Source organism: Carex rostrata, chromosome 18 (assembly GCF_964058835.1).
Source record: "Carex rostrata chromosome 18, lpCarRost1.2, whole genome shotgun sequence".
Classification (NCBI taxonomy): Eukaryota; Viridiplantae; Streptophyta; class Magnoliopsida; order Poales; family Cyperaceae; genus Carex; species Carex rostrata.
In genome coordinates, this window is record NC_135935.1 from 3,433,012 (window position 1) to 3,449,207 (window position 16,196).

The following is a 16,196-nucleotide window of genomic DNA, read 5'->3' on the forward strand; positions in this document are numbered from 1 at the left end:
TCTAGATTGCTATGAAAATGTTGAAATTATACCTGACAGCCTAGACTGAAATGTAACAACTATATCTTCAGTGGGTGATGTCACTTGTTCGAAATTTAAATGTATGAATGTATGTGTGTGTGTGTGTATATATATATTTTTTTTATTTAAAGTTGAGAAACATATCTCCCATCTTTCTATACAGTATTCAATTACAAGTATTCTTCATTTTGCATTAAGCTGGAGATCCAGCATTACTTCCTATGATCAGCATATGAGCATCCTCTTTGTAATATTCCAACGAAATTTAGTTATCTCCATTCTTATTGGGGCAAAATCGTGCAGAACATCCAATGGAGGTTAGGGATGGCAATGGGCCGAGCCCACGGGTATTTTGCCAAGCCCAGACCTGACCTGCTTGTTAAAAATCAATGGCCCGCCTGCCTGGCCCAAAGTGGCAGGCTTAAAAATTTAGGCCCGTCCTGCCCATGGGCCTTTCCTCCAGGCTCAGGCCTGCCCGTGCCTGCCTGTTTGTGCCCATGGACTGACCCGGCCCGGCCCTGCCATGCCCAACCAAACCAACAACTTTTTTTGTATAATCAACAGTCCAACACAAGCAAAAATTAATACTAAGCATATATAAAAAAAAAAAAAATCCAAGGTGATACGGCAGCACAGCCCTAAGCAAAACAACACTAAGCATAAATTAATACTACACAAAACAACACAGCAACAAAAATTCCAACACAGAAAAACACTTTACTATCCAATACAGCACAGCAAAACAACAACAGAACAAATTATAATTAAGCACAAGCATACCTCACCTAATTATTCTCTTGCTCCAACCTGCTAGCAATACCAATATCATGATATAATACAATATGCTAATTACTTTACAGTTTTACAAGTTAAAGTTTTAGTAGTTCATAAAAAAAGAGTTACCTCTAAATCATTAGTAATAACAAAGCACTACCCTTCTTCTTGGCTGCTTCCAAAACAAAAATAGAAATAAGAAAAGATTAATTAATTTTTGTGAAGCAATATGTACCAGTACTAAGCGGCAGAGCCTGATCGGTTGTTAAGGTACCAATTAATTTGCTATTATCCATTTCCTTTTTTTTTCTCTATAAACTTTTAAAGCTGATAAACCTACCAAGTAGAGTGTGACATCAGCAATGAATAGTGTCATCTCACTGATTTACCATCCGATCAGATATTGATGAACCAGATGAACCGAAGATCACCACATCTCCCGTCAACTATTTTCCCTACCTCCATTAGGGATGGCAAAAAAGCCCAGTTGGCCCGGAGGCCCGGTTATATCTGCCCGGCCCGCCCTTTACCCGGTCGGCCCGACGCTGTGCTGGGCCAAGTAAGGCCGGGCCTAAAGACGGGCCAGGCCAGGCCTGGGCTTGAATCGAAGCCCACAGGCAGCCCGTTGGGCTTATATATTAATGTATCAAATTCATTTGGAGTTTTATTTTATGTACAGTGATATAGCTATATCCGACCTATTGATTTGACCAATTTCAGTACCAAAACATGTATTCTGAACCATCAAATAACGTCTATTACAGTGATTACATGTAGAATTTGGTATTGTTGTGCTTTCATTCTTACTTTGCAGGAAATTGGTGAAATCGAGAGAATTTCTGAAGTCCAGAGACCTTGATGCGACCCTCATCAAGCTTGACGCGAGGCGCATCAACCACTCAGAGTCGCATCAGCAGGTCGCAGCACCATTGCATGCGAGACGCATCGATCACACTCCGATGCGGGTCGCAACAGTGGTGATGCGGGTCGCATCGCGAGCTTCCAGAGCAGACAGCAAAGGCCCAATAAGGGCCCAGAATTGAAGCATTCATTTTGAAAGGTCTATAAATAGACCACCCCTGCCACCAGAGAGGGAGTTCCGAATTTGAAGATTCAAAACCTCAAGAATTGGAGTGTTGATCAAGAAAGAAGGGGAGATCCTTGCTAGATTGCTACATTGAGTTCTATCATGATCTCTTCTCTTCTCTCTTCTTTTATGATGTCTTTTGAGTAGATCCTTATTTGTTTCTAGGGTAGATGTAGTCTAAAGCTTTGATTGTATGCATTGAATCTGAATTTGAAGTTGTTCTTGTGATCAATTGATTGAGTATTATTCTTTCATTGCTTGATTTTGATTGTTTGAATCTTGATTGTCTATTGTTGAATGTTTCTTGCATCTCTTCTAAACACTAAGCAAAAACTAAGCTTGGGGGAATTTGATAAGCCAAAATGATATATGTTGAAACCTAGGGTTTGTTGTGTAAATTAAGCCGAGTTTTGTTGAAATTAGAATTTAATTAGGTTAGAAATGTTTAAAAGTTCAAGTTACTGCCCTAGTTGTGTTTATTTTGTAGGCAATCAAGTGCTTGGAGCTCAACGGAGAAAGACGAATTTTCTGGAGCAAGACAGCACGAATTCTGGCGAATTTTCTCTTTTATTGCGGGCCGCAATTAATTTATTGCGGGCCGCAACCAACTCAGACAGAACAGCATTTTCAGAACAGATTTCTGTATTATTATTGCGGCCCGCAATGGAGGTTATTGCGGCCCGCAATAAACAGTTCCAGAACGATATTTTTGCTATTATTAGTTGTTTTTATTTCTGGAAGAAGAATAACTGTTTTTTTGGAGGACGAATTTTAGACATTAGAAAGAGAGAAAAGCAGAGGAGAATAGGGAGAGAAAGGAGAGACAAAAGGAAGGAGAAGAAGATAGCGAATTCTTCGAGCGGTTATATTGACTTCTTTCTTTTAGAACTCTCTTACTTGTTTATTCTCTTTTGTGCTTTAGCCATGATCGGCTAAGGTCATTTCTAGGGTTGATTAGGGTTATGCTTGAAACTTGTGTCATGAATTAGTTGATTTTATATTATATTTACTTGTTCCTTGGTATGATCTATTCTTTATATTATTTGATTGTGATGACTTAATCGAAATTGCATGAAACCCTGGGATTTTATATTTGCAATCGAGAGATTGAATATTTAGTCCTGACCATAAAGAATAGGGTATTTGATAGGCTAAGTACCGAGAGGTGACGCTTGTCTTATACGGGCTTCACCCGATAGGTTAGAAAATTGTACTAAGTACCGAGAGGTGATGAATAGCTTTCTACATCAATTGGGACAGTTAAGGACTTAATGACTTTGGATTAGTGTAACCAAGTACCGAGAGGTGACATTTATACTAATTTAAATATGGTATTAATATAGAGATTTGATCACCTACAAACAAACATAACTAAAAACAACAAATTCCTTTTATTTCCTGTTACTAAATTAAATTGATTAGGTAGGGTCTAATATTCCGAATTGTCCCTGTGGAGACGATCCTTAAATACTACTTGATAAGGTTGTACACTTGCAACCGGATTGAGTGCCATTTAGGATTTATTACTTGTGTAGTAAAGACCACATCAAGTTTTTGGCGCCGTTGCCGGGGACAACGGTGAATATTATTTCGGACCTAAGTAATTTAATTAGTAATTGTTTTTAATTTTCTTTTGTTTTCTTTCTCTCTCATTTTAGGTTGAAATCTGACAGAGGAGCCTCCAACTCCGGACGCCACAGATTTGGTTGAGTGGTTTTCGAGGAGAGGATCAACTCATCTTTTCTACGAGAGAAGAAACAAGCACCCAACAAGGGGACCTTTCTTACCCTTGAATCCACGCCGGTTAGACATGTCGACCGGAAATGAGGATGCTAGGTTTCAAAACCTTCAAAGAGAAAGGATCGGATGGCCAATGAACTTCAACGCTTGAGGGCAGCTAATGTGGAAAGAGAAAATCATGAAGCAGCCGATGCCAACCGCCCTTTGAGAGACTTTAGGGCACCTAGGGCTGAGGAAATCTACCTTGGGTACACGGCACCTACTATCAATGCGGAGGAATATCAAATTCCTCCTGCATGGGTTAGCATGGTGCAGCGCAATCTTTTCCATGGTTTGCCTCGTGAAGATGCTACACAACACCTAGCCAACTTTGAAGAAATCTGCAGTACAATCAAGGTACAAACTGTTTCTCCTGATGATCTTAAAGTAATGGCTTTCACTTTTTCCCTTGCAGACAAGGCTAAAGGTTGGATAAGGGGACAACGGCCCGAGAACATGAACACTTGGCCTAAGGTGGCGAATGCTTTCCTCAACAAGTTCTTTCCACCATCAAAAACAAACTCCTTGCGCCATCAAATCCACAATTTCCGACAAAAAGGAGATGAAACCATGAGCGAGGCGTGGGAAAGATTTCAAGAATTGCAGAGGTGCTGCCCTCATCATGGTATAGAAGGGTGGAATTTATTGCAAATTTTCTACAATAGCCTCATGCCACACGACAAAGGCATGCTAGATGCAGCCGCTGGAGGTAGCCTCATGAACAAGGGGGCTATTGATGGATACAAGTTGGTGGATGACATGGCTCTCAACCAAAGCCAATGGCACAACCCTAGGGAGACCCCGATCATCCTGCAACGGGGAATGAAGGAGGTGAATTCGAATTCAAACATGGCCGCAGAAATTGCCGCTTTAAATCGCAAAATTGATCAAATGAGCGTAAATTCGGTAAACTATCCCTCTTCTCTTCCTTGTTCAATTTGTGGTGGAACCGACCATTTAGCAATCAATTGTGGTATAAGTAATGAGGTTAGTCATGAGGAAGTTAATGCCATAAACCAAGGCAATTTCAAACCGAATAACAATCCTTACTCCAATACCTACAATCCCGGTTGGAGAAATCACCCAAACTTTGCGTGGAGACAAAATGACCAAAATACCCAAGGTAACTCAAACTTTAATAGACCAAATCAAGGTTATGGTAACCAAGGGTATAATTGTAACGCACAATCAAAATCCAATCTTGAATTAATGATGGAGACTTTCATGACAAGTCAAAATCAAAAATTCGATGAATTGACCAAAAAGGTAGAAATGTTGGCAACCCAAAACAAATTGCTTGAAAACCAAGTTGCACAACAAGTTACCCAATTCTCTCACCAACCGGGCTCCCTTCCACCAAAACCTGAGAGCAACCCCAGGGATGTCAAGGCGGTTAGGCACATGCTTCGCAGCGGGACGCAGTACAAGGATCCACCCATCCCAGAGGACGCCTATGTACAGCCGCGAGGTGAAGGGACACGAAGCAATGATGAGCACATCTCCACACGTGAGGATTCCGCCTCAAAGGAAGCAACACCAATTGTACCAAGTGATCATGCCAATCAAGCAAAACCGTCTCAAGATGAGCCGCTGATGTCACATTATTAGACCTATTATATTGACTTGTTTCCATACAGAAAATGATATTTTGAACCAACAAATAGCACATTTTACATTGAATATCCCTAGAATGTGGTACTGCTATGTTTTGGTTCCTACTTTGCAGGAATCAGGTGAAATCAGGCAAAAGGCAGACTTCAGGAAGCTCTGATGCGAGTCGCATTCACCTGGTGCGAGTCGCATCCAAGCCCAAAGCGACCTGCGATGCGACCCTCACTGCTCTCTCTTGAAGACCATCTGATGCGAGTCGCATCCAGTTGATGCGAGTCGCATCAACTGTTGCCGCCCAATTCAAATTCGACCTGATAAGCTCCAAGTCAGATCTAATGCCTATATAAAGAGGTCCTAAGCCAGAAATTGGGGAGCTTTTTTCCCCTCTACATTCCAGAACACAAAAAGAGCGAAGATCAAGAGAGAAGAAGGAGATTGGAGCTTGATTGAAGAAGAAGAGAAGGGAAGATTTCAAGATCCTCTCCAATCTACTTTGGATCTTCGAGCTCCATCATGATTTGCTTATTCTCTCTCTCTTTCATGTTTACTTTTGTTATGCTTGAGTAGATCTCTAGTTCTTAGGGTTAAGATGTAATCTCCAAACCTTTTCTTTGAGTTGAATGATGTTTTGATCTAATGTTGAACTTGTGTGATTGTTGTTTGAGTATTCATCGTTTGCTTGATTGTGATTTCTTGATTGATTCTTGATTGTCTACTGTTAGATGTCTATAGCATCTCTTCTAGTAATTAGGCCTTGATGTATCTTGCAATTGTAATTGAGCACTTAAAGTAGATCTAAGATCAATAGTAACCGAGAGGTGAAATTTCTATTATCGAGAGGTTATAGATACTTCTAGTTAACCAGACAATCAATTTATGATAGATACCAGTAGGCGAGAGCCACAGGTTGAAGCCTCGCACAAGAAATCAACTTAGATACGAACTCATGTCAGCTCTGCTCGAGGGCCATGCGACCCGCATCAGAGATGATGCGAGTCGCATCACACAGGTCGCATCAGAGATGATGCGAGTTGTATGATAGGTCCAGAGAAGGAAAAGTTTGAGATGAAGTCTGAAACCCTAAGAACGCCTTTTATAATTGATTCAAAACCAAATCTTTTAATCGCTTTCATTTACCTTTAATTGAATTGTCTTTTGAAATTAGGAAACATAAACAAATCAAACCCAATTCTTCAAACTTCTAGTACCTAACTTGGATTTGTGAAAGTCTAGAATTGAGTTTAACCGTCCCTGAGGATCGATACCTTATTTTACTACACGGATAGGATTGTACACTTGCAATCCTAGACGTGAGTGGATTCAAGGTTTAAAACAAGTACAATTAGTTGTATTTGGAACTTTGTAAGCACACTTTGAGAAGCGAACAAGTTTTGGCGCCGTTGCCGGGGACGGCTATCAATTCCTTTCTAGATCTTTTACTTTTCTTAGTTAATCTAGATTTTAAATTGTATCTTTTCTTTTGCTTTACCTCCTTATCACTAAAAACTGGCTTTCATCCCTCCTCCTGCAGGTAAATACAAACTGACTTATCAACTGAGGAGCAGAGGACCACTCTTCGACGACACACCTCCAGAAGACACAGTTCCTGCTCAGACATCAACTGAAGCGACTCGCATCGAGCTTGAAGCGACTCGCATCACACCTGAAGTGACTTGTATCAAGACTGAAGCGACTCGCATCATAGAAACAATGTCAGAACATCCGAGCAGGGAGGACAGGGACGCCGACAGAGAAAGAGAAAGAGAAGACTTGACCGACCAATCTGACGACGACATGGATATTTTCATGCCAAGGACCTTGAGAGAGTTTAACGTGCCAAGGGCAGGAGATGTGCGAGGTGCAATCAGACTACCAAGGATTCCCGGACAACAACCAAACTTCAATCCAGGAGTCGTCAACATGGTTCAACAAAATGTCTTCAATGGCATGGATCACGAGGATCCACATGCTCACCTCCAAACCTTCCTCAAGTGTATCACAACCATTAAGACCAATGGGGCCACAGCTGATTACACCAAACTTGCTTTATTTCCTTTTACTCTTAGGGACAAGGCAAAGAAATGGTTAGGATCATTACCGAGGGATTCCATTACCAGTTGGAGGGAATTATCTAAGTTGTTTCTCACTAGGTTTTTCCCCCACAAAAGAACTGCCAAGGTAAGGAATGAACTAACCAGTTTTAGGCAAAGGTCAAATGAACCCCTCAATGAGACATGGGAAAGATTTAGAGAGTTGCAATACTCGTGCCCCCACCATGGCATTCCTGACTGGTTGTTGATTCAAACCTTCTATGATGGTTTAACCGAAAGTACTCGTACCAATGTTGATGCAGTTGCAGGTGGAGCATTGATGTCGAGAGAACCTCTGGAGGCCATGAACCTGATTGATAACATGGCGCAGAATCAACAATGGTCCGGCCGTGACAACACCCGACCAGGAGGAGGAGGAGGAAAGTATGAAGTGGATCAAATTACTGCTCTAACCGCCAAGTTGGACGCCATGCAACGAGCAATGGATAAGTTGAGTGTGAAGGCAATGGAGCAACAACCGCAAGCATGTGTCATGTGCGGTGACGAGAGGCATGCTTACGAGCAGTGTCCATTGGTGCAAGATGAAGAGGAGGATGCGCAAGTCAACTCCATCAACAATGAACCTTCCTTCTTTCCGAAACCTCCCTTCAACCGATCTTACTCCAAGGATCCAATAGAACAACATAATTGGAATAGGAGTCAACACAACCCTGCACCTTTCAACAATGCTCCCAGACCCCCTTTCACCAACTTTACCAACAACAACAACTCCTTTGTGAATCATTCATCTGGCAACAACTGGAACAATTCCTCTGGGGGAAACAACAACAGGAACTTCTACCAAAACACCTCCTTCCCAAACCAGAACAACCGAGCTCCTCAAGCTGGCCCTTCCAGACCCTATGTGCCTCCCTATGCTACGAACTTCACACACGAGCAAGGGAAGATGAACCAAATGATGTGGGAGCAAATGCAATCGATGGCAACTCAAATGGCCACCCAAAGCAAATTGTTAGAACAACTGAGTCATATCGTCACATCTAGCCAACCTCAACCTGGCAAGCTGCCCGCGCAGCCAGAACCAAACCCCAGAGGAGAAGCTAAGGCGATCACACTGAGGAGTGGGACCCAGTACGATGAACCAGCCTTCCCAACTGATCAGATTCCAACTGATGCGACCCGCACCACAACCATGCGACCCGCATCAACCTCGGAGGAACCTGTGAATCCTGGTCGCATCGAGCCAATGCGACCAGCAACACCACCTGAAGAACCTGTGGACGCGACCCGCAATGGTACCATGCGACCCGCATCAAAAGGGTCTGACAAAGAGAAAGGAAAAGGGGTTGAGAAACCTGTACCTTACAGACCACCTGTGCCCTTTCCCCGACGATTAGCTGAGAACAAGTTGAACGCACAATTCGCTAAATTCACTGAGGTGATCAAAGGCCTGCACATCACGATTCCGTTCACCGAAGCTCTGACTCAAATGCCTACTTATGCCAAGTTCTTGAAGGACATTCTATCCAACAAGCGAAGCTTGGGGGGGCATGAGAGGGTGAAACTAACGGAGCAGTGCAGCGCCATTCTGAACAGGGAGCTACCACCCAAACTGGGAGACCCTGGTAAATTCTCAATTCCTTGCAAAATTGGGAAAGCTACCATCAAGCGAGCCCTGTGTGACCTAGGGGCCAGCGTGAGTCTCATGCCACGCACCATCTTTGAGCGCATGGGAGTAGGCGAGCTCAGACCCACGCGCATGACTCTACAGCTTGCTGATTCATCTGTCAGGGTACCACTCGGCATAGTGGAGGATGTGCCAGTTCTAGTCGGAAAGTTCTATGTCTCTGCTGATTTTGTGGTGATGGAGATGGAGGAGGACAAAGAAATTCCCATCATTCTGGGACGGCCATTCTTGAAGACGACTCGAACACTCATTGATGTGGAGAACCGAACTCTGACTCTGCGGATTGGAGATGAGAAAGTGGAGTTTAATCTCAACCGAGCTATGAAGTGCCCCTCTGAAACAGAAACATGCTGCTGGCTTGGTGTGGTCGATCAATTGGCCAAAGAACAATCTCGTAGGCAATACAGACCGGATGAATCCCACGCGGGTCGCGTGCCACAGTTCGAAGGCCTGGAAAACAGAGAACGAGGATCTGATGAAGCTGACGTGAGGTCTTCACACGATCCGAGTGAACCTGACGCGGACCGCGTCAAGGTCCACACAGAGCCGCTGACTCCTGAGCTCAAGCCTTTTCCAGCTAACCTCAGGTATGAGTTCTCCGACCCAAATAACTCTTGTCCTATGCTTTTCAATGCAGACCTCGACCCAGCTCGCATCCTCAGATTCTTGGAGGATTTGAAAGCTCAGCAAACTGTGATTGAGGACTTGATCAAGAAGGTGATAAGCACTCATCCAGCCACATGCAAGCTCAGGACTTTACCAGCAAACCAGCACACGGTCTGTACACCTCCGAAGTGGGCACTCCGCCCAGAACCGCCTGATCCACCTTCCATCAACCAGTGAGGCGCCCCCGCCTCACTCCTCACTCCATGTCTGGTTAGTTTCCATATTTTCTTCTATTTACTTTTTCTTGTGTGAATTCAAGCATTGAGGACAATGCTTCATTCAAGCTTGGGGGGGTGAATAGAAGAAAACTGTATCTGCATTTAGGTCATGTTTATTTTTCCAAAATTTGCATTTTTAGGTGATAAATTTGTGTGATTGCTTGGGTTAAGGACTTGTTTGAACAATTTTGGTTGTGATTTGGATGACTTTGAAAAATTAGAACTAACCTCATAATTGATCAAAGAACTGATTAGGAAGGGATGTTTTGAGAACTTGAAAGGATGAAAACTTGAATTGAATCAAAAATCAATTTTTTTTGAAACTGAACTGTGCCTTTTAAATAGGACAATGGGGATTTTAAATAAAGAAAAATTTGGATATTCATTGGTATGAATGAATACCAATGGATGTGTGTATTCATGGTATGTGCAAAAGCAAAAGAATAAAAAAATAATAAAAAGATGGAGAAAATAAGAGTACTGGCAATAAGTCCTATTGGGCGCCTTTGAGCTCGTCTCCTAAATTAAAAAAAGAAAAGAAAAGAAGGAAAAGATGGAGAAAATAAGAGTACTGGCAATAAGTCCTGTTGGGCGCCTTTGAGCTCGTCTCCCAAATTTAGAAAAGAAGAATAACTTTTGCATATATCAACACACGAAGTCCGCGACTTGCTAACCTAAGCTTGTTCCAAGCTTGGGGGAGAAAAAGGGAAAATCTCCACAAATGAGAGCTTGATTTTAGTAAAAGAATGATAGATTGATCAATTCGAGTATTCAGCTTTGCAAGTATTAAAACATTATAGAACTTGAAGTTTGATTAGTCAATTTGTGGGGTGAATCAAAATTGATCAAGGAAAGTCCAAATCATACCATAAAGATTCTCGAGGTTCTTGATTTAAGCAACTCATGTAAATTTTCACATTTAGGAACTTAACTTGCATTTAGAGTCCAGCCCGGTAACAAAGAACAGATCTCTGCTTGAGGACAAGCAAAGGCAAAGGTAAGTGCACAGGTACCTCTCTATATCCCTCCTCACAAATATGCACATTTTCCTGGTAGATTCAAGAATGAGAAGACCGACAAACAATTTGCCAAATTTCTTGAATTGATGAAACAATTGCATGTGAACCTACCATTGACTGAGGTAATGACCCAAATGCCAGTTTACACCAAATTTTTCAAAGACATTCTTTCAAATAGGCGTAAACTTGAGGAAGTACAAATGGTATCCTTAGACACAAACTGTAGTGCCATGGTAATGAATGAATTGCCCAAAAAGTTGGATGATCCGGGTAAATTTTCCATACCATGTTCTATCGGAAATGTCCAATTCAAACGTGCACTATGTGATCTAGGAGCTAGTGTAAGTCTCATGCCCAAGTCGGTCTATGATAGGTTAGGTGTAGGGGAACTTAAGCCAACCAGAATTTCTCTTCAATTGGCAGACCAATCAGTTAAGTTACCCCTAGGAGTAGTGGAAGATTTACCGATCCAAATTGGCAAGTTCTTTGTACCAATTGACTTTGTTGTGGTTGACATGGATGAGGACACTCACACTCCACTCTTGTTAGGTCGACCATTTCTCAATACGGCAAAAGCCGTGATTTATGTTCATGATGGAATTATAACAATGAACATTGGTGAAGAAAAATTAACATTTGACATCAAAAGATCCATGAGATATCCATCTAATGATCAAAGTGTTTTTAGTGTTGAGATTCTTGACAGGTTGATAGATGAGGAGCTGTTGAACAACTTGGAGAAGGGTTCCTTTGAGTATTGGATGGATCAGGAGTGCGAAAAAGCCAACCAAACGGGTTCTGTAGATGTTATTGCGGCCCGCAATGAAAGTTATTGCGGTCCGCAACCAATCCAGACAGAGAAGGAAGAGATTCGCACAGTTATTGCGGCCCGCAATGAAAGTTATTGCGGCCCGCAACCAATTCAGACAGAGAATCTGCAGAAATCAGAATTTATTGCGGCCCGCAATAACCCTTCCCAGATTGACAAAGAGCCTATTCTGAGCTCAATTTTTCAGGTTTCAACCGCCGAGACCCTTCCAAACTTTGCCGAAACCTCGAAGGATGCACCCAAGGTTGAACTTAAGCCATTACCTTCGACCCTTCGATATGAATACCTCGGTCCAAACCAAACCTATCCCGTTATTGTCAACGCATCCCTCAACCAAAACCAAACCTCACAACTTCTACAAATCTTGAGGATGCACCGAAAGGCCATTGGATACACCATTGATGACCTCAAAGGAATCAACCCTTCCATCTGCATGCACCGCATTCTCATGGAGGAAGGACACAAGCCAACCATTGAAGGACAGCGAAGATTGAACCCGAACCTTAGTGAGGTGGTGCAGAAGGAGATTCAGAAACTTCTTGATGCCGGCATCATCTATTCAATCTCCGATAGCAAATGGGTGAGCCCAATCCATGTGGTGCCAAAGAAGGGAGGGACAACAGTGATAAAAGGGGAGAATGGCAAACCGATTGCAACACGACTCGTGACGGGATGGCGCATGCGCATCGATTATCGAAAGCTCAATATCGGCACGCGCAAGGATCACTTCCCTCTTCCGTTCATTGATCAATTGCTTGAACGGCTAGCTAAGCACTCTTTCTTTTGTTATCTCGATGGTTATAGTGGGTTCTTTCAAGTACCAATTCACCCTGATGACCAAGAAAAAACCACTTTTACATGTCCATACGGTACCTTTGCATATCGTAGGATGCCCTTTGGTTTGTGCAATGCACCTGCAACATTTCAAAGGGCTATGATGGGTATATTTTCTGACCTAATTGAGAAATCTATGGAAGTTTTCATGGATGACTTCTCGGTTTATGGTACCACTTTTGATGAATGTTTGCTAAACCTATCCAAAGTCCTACAAAGATGTGAAGAGGTAAACCTTGTCTTGAATTGGGAAAAATGTCACTTTATGGTACAAGAGGGTGTTGTTTTAGGTCATGTTATTTCTGCTAAGGGTTTAGAGGTTGATCGTGCAAAGATTGAAGTAATTGAAAAATTGTCTCCACCAACAAATGTTAAAGGGGTTAGAAGTATTCTAGGACACGCTGGGTTTTATAGAAGGTTCATCAAGGACTTTTCTAAAATTGCCAAACCTTTGACTAACCTGTTGCTTAAAGATGCCCCTTTTGATTTTAATGAGGATTGTCTAGATGCCTTTAATAGGTTGAAGGAAGCTTTGATTTCAGCACCTATCTTGCAACCCCCAAATTGGAGTGAGCCATTTGAGATTATGTGTGACGCGAGTGATTATGCTGTTGGAGCAGTTTTGGGGCAGCGAGTCGACAAGAAGCCGTATGCAATCTACTACTCAAGTAAGGTGCTAGATGAGGCCCAAGTCAACTACACCACAACTGAAAAGGAGTTGCTTGCGGTAGTCTTCGCCATCAACAAGTTCCGCCCTTACTTGGTGGGTTCTAAGGTCATTGTCTACACTGATCATGCGGCAGTCCGTTACCTCCTTACAAAAAAAGATGCAAAACCGCGCCTCATCCGATGGATCCTCCTCCTTCAAGAGTTTGACCTTGAAATAAGAGACAAGAAGGGTACCGAAAACCTAGTAGCTGATCATCTTTCACGCATTGTGGCTGAACCTTCAAGCCAAGAAGTGCCAATAGATGACTCTTTTGCCGATGAGCAGCTCTACCAAGTGGGTAGGATCGAATACCCATGGTTCGCAGACATTGCCAATTTTCTTGCATGCGGGGCTCTACCACCAAACCTCACATACCAATCCCGAAAGAAGTTCTATGCGGATGCCAAGCATTACTATTGGGACGACCCATATCTCTTCAAGCTTGGTGTTGATGGGATTCATAGAAGATGCATTCCACATGATGAGGTTCAATCGATTCTCTACCACTGTCATTCATCACCCTATCACGGATATGCTTCAACCAACAAAACGGCCGCCAAAGTCCTGCAAGCCGATTTCTATTGGCCAACCCTTTTTAAGGACACAAGGTTGTTTGTTCTCTCTTGTGACAAATGTCAAAAGATGGGCAGCATAACCAAGCGACACGAGATGCCTCAACAAAGCATTCTGGAAGTCGAATTATTCGATGTATGGGGCATCGACTTCATGGGGCCATTTCCAAGTTCATGCAACAACAAGTACATCCTTGTAGCGGTGGACTATGTCTCCAAGTGGGTAGAAGCAATACCAAGTCCAGGAGCCGACTCAAAGACTGTCAAGCGCCTTTTCCAAAAGATAATTTTTCCAAGATTCGGTGTTCCAAGGGTAGTGATCAGTGATGGAGGTTCTCACTTCATCAACCGCTCCTTTCAAACCCTAATGGAGAAATATGGCGTAAGGCACAAAGTCGCGACTCCGTATCATCCGCAAACAAGTGGCCAAGTTGAAGTATCGAACCGAGAGATCAAGCACATCCTCCAAACCGCTGTAGGCTTGACCCGAAAAGATTGGAGTTTGAGACTGGATGACGCACTTTGGGCGTACCGCACAGCCTACAAAACCCCAATTGGCATGACTCCTTTCAAGCTTGTCTATGGCAAGCCATGTCATTTGCCCGTTGAACTGGAGCACAAGGCGTTTTGGGCTATCAAATCTCTCAACTTTGACATGCTTCAAGCGGGTAACAAGCGCGTCCTCGACTTGCATGAACTTGAGGAAATCCGCCTCAACGCATATGAGAATGCCAAAATTTACAAGGAGAAAACGAAACAATGGCATGACAAGCACATCATAAGAAGGGAGTTTAATATTGGTGATTATGTTTTATTGTTCAATTCACGTTTTAAACTCTTTGCAGGCAAACTTAAATCCAAATGGAGCGGCCCGTTTCAGGTGAAACGCGTGCATGAACATGGGGCGGTAGAAATCTGGAGCGAACGAACTGGCGTATTTAAAGTAAATGGCCAGAGGCTCAAGGTGTACAATCATGGAGAACCGGTTGAAGGGAAGATTAACATCTCCCTTACCGATGCACCAATGAACTAAAAGAGGAGAATGGTCAAGCTCGAGACCCTAAACGAGCGCTTCTTGGGAGGCAACCCAGGCAATTTACCTTTTTGCATTTTTAAATTTCGTATTTTAAAATTTATTTGCATTTAGATAGGTTAATTTATGTGTTTCAGAAGATTTCAGCCTTCTTTGCGGGCCGCAATTAATTTATTGCGGGCCGCAATGAAGCAAACAGAGACTTCTGAAGCTCAAGTTTTAATTTTTGAGTGAATTGCGGTCCGCAATTAATTTATTGCGGGCCGCAACCAAGCAGTCAGAGTCAGAGTCAAAAAAAAAAAAAAAATTCTCAGGTTCATTGCGGTCCGCAACCAACCTATTGCGGCCCGCAATGGAGGCCCAACAGGCGCGAATTTGTGATAAAAAGGGGACCTTTTTGCAAAATTCTCTCTCTCTCTCTGCCATTCTCTCTTCCTTTCTCCCTCTTCCCGCACCTCTCTCCATATCTCTCTCTCTATCTCTCTCTCCATCTCTCTCTCACATCTCTCAATCTCCCTCTCCACCTTTCTCTCCATCATTCTCTACAACCCTTTCTCTCCATTTCTCTCTACAAAAGCCAAACCATCTCTCTCTCCCAAAGCAGCCAGATCAGCCGCCGCCTCTCCACCGCGCGCATCGCGGCCCGCAACACCGGCTTTTGCGGCCCGCAACCAAGCAGCCAGATCAGCCACCCTTCTGACGAAGACCCATTGCGGCCCGCAATTCCATTTATTGCGGTCCGCAACAAAGAAGACATAGGCGATTTTTGAGATCTCCACGGCTATTGCGGCCCGCAACCAGGTTTATTGCGGCCCGCAATAAGTTAAACAGAAGGCATTTCCTTACTGATTTTGATGGAAATTTGGCGCATCGACTCGGCGTTTGGACTTCTCGGTTGCTCTACTCGACTCCATCACTTCACATTGGTTTGATTGCACACATTTGGTTGTATCTGAAACTCTCTTTAATTTCAATTGCTTGAATTGAATCATATTGGTAAATTGTGAATTACCCAAATTGAAGAAAATTGTGAATTGTGATTCAACCGACCAAATTGGTAATTGAATTGAGTGTGAATTGTATTTGAATTGAACCAACTGAACACCAACCATGCCACCAAAAACAAGGAACAAGGGTAAGGCGGTAGCAGAGGATGACTTCATCCCCTCAAAGCGTTCCAAACAATATAGGGGAGGAGCCAATACCACTAGTGGATCTGGTGATATCGAAATGTCTGACCAACCTGACTGGACCACTTTACCTCAAAGTCAGTGGCCTGAAAACCGTGAATCTGACTATGGTCTAA

At 43.0% G+C, this 16,196-nt stretch overlaps 2 non-coding genes across 2 annotated transcripts; both read right to left on the reverse strand.

Moving 5' to 3' along the window:
* Positions 1–4,179: 4,179 nt before the first annotated feature.
* LOC144570803 (small nucleolar RNA R71) lies at positions 4,180–4,290 on the reverse strand. Its single transcript, XR_013517027.1, has one exon. It is a non-coding gene; the product is annotated as a small nucleolar RNA R71 (small nucleolar RNA).
* A 3,157-nt stretch (positions 4,291–7,447) lies between these two features.
* On the reverse strand, positions 7,448–7,554 carry LOC144570801 (small nucleolar RNA R71). Its single transcript, XR_013517025.1, has one exon. It is a non-coding gene; the product is annotated as a small nucleolar RNA R71 (small nucleolar RNA).
* Positions 7,555–16,196: the final 8,642 nt, after the last annotated feature.